Raw genomic sequence first — 945 nt, forward strand, 5'->3', positions numbered from 1 at the left:
CCCATGGAGGCTATTTCTAGTTATAGCCTCAAATTTCCCAAGGGGATGGAAAACCCCACTCTATTAGTACCAGAATCAGCTTACAAGGAGACAGCTGCAGCATTTTAGAATAAGAATTAAATGGGAAATCAGGAAGCCTCGCTACTCATCTGGCTGTATTGGGAACAAATTTGACCTCAGGCAATCCACAAAACCTATAAGGTCCACAGAGTCCTCAACTTTAAATATGCAACTTGAGGGGTTGATTTCTAAGGCCTCAATGATCCTGCAGTAATTTCTTATCTTTATACGTAACCTCAGTATCTGCCATCTGAATGCCCACGATTCCTCCATCCATCCAGAAATAGCTTTTACCTTAAAGATTGGAAATTCCAGTACTCTTTCCAAGTTCTCTGAAAACGTGCTCTAATTTCCTGCCCCACTGCATTTTCCATCTTAAATCTAATGGTATTCTATTCTCTTCAACTTTTTCATCTCACAGTTTGACACTGCCTCTTCCTTCTTATCCACCCATTTGTCCTCCTCCCCAAAACAAGCAAGGCAGGGTCAGGAGCAAATGGAGAACTGAAGAGACAAACAGTATCCAAAGGAAAAACAAGTGTAACAACTAAGATACAGATTGAACAAAACAGCCAGTCTAACAAGCGATACTAGGCAGGGGGATGTAAATCAGGCCTAAAGAGAGAAATAAATGATTGAGTAAATAAATAAATGTTGTAGAAGAGACAAATCTTTCCTACAGAAAAAAATCTAAATAATTTATGTAGATATCCCCTTCGAGGCGGTACCGCCTAATCCCTCCGTCTTCCCCTTCTTTGAATGAGGATGCACTTAATGACTTACTTCTAAAGAGAACAGTGTGGGAAGGGGAAAACAAAAAAGTAATTTTAGAGTGTTAAAACCTGACAAACACTACCTTAGCCAGGTAATCAAGGTCAACACCAA

This window comes from Trichechus manatus, unplaced genomic scaffold (genome assembly GCF_000243295.1).
Source record: "Trichechus manatus latirostris isolate Lorelei unplaced genomic scaffold, TriManLat1.0 scaffold00206, whole genome shotgun sequence".
NCBI lineage: Eukaryota > Metazoa > Chordata > Mammalia > Sirenia > Trichechidae > Trichechus > Trichechus manatus.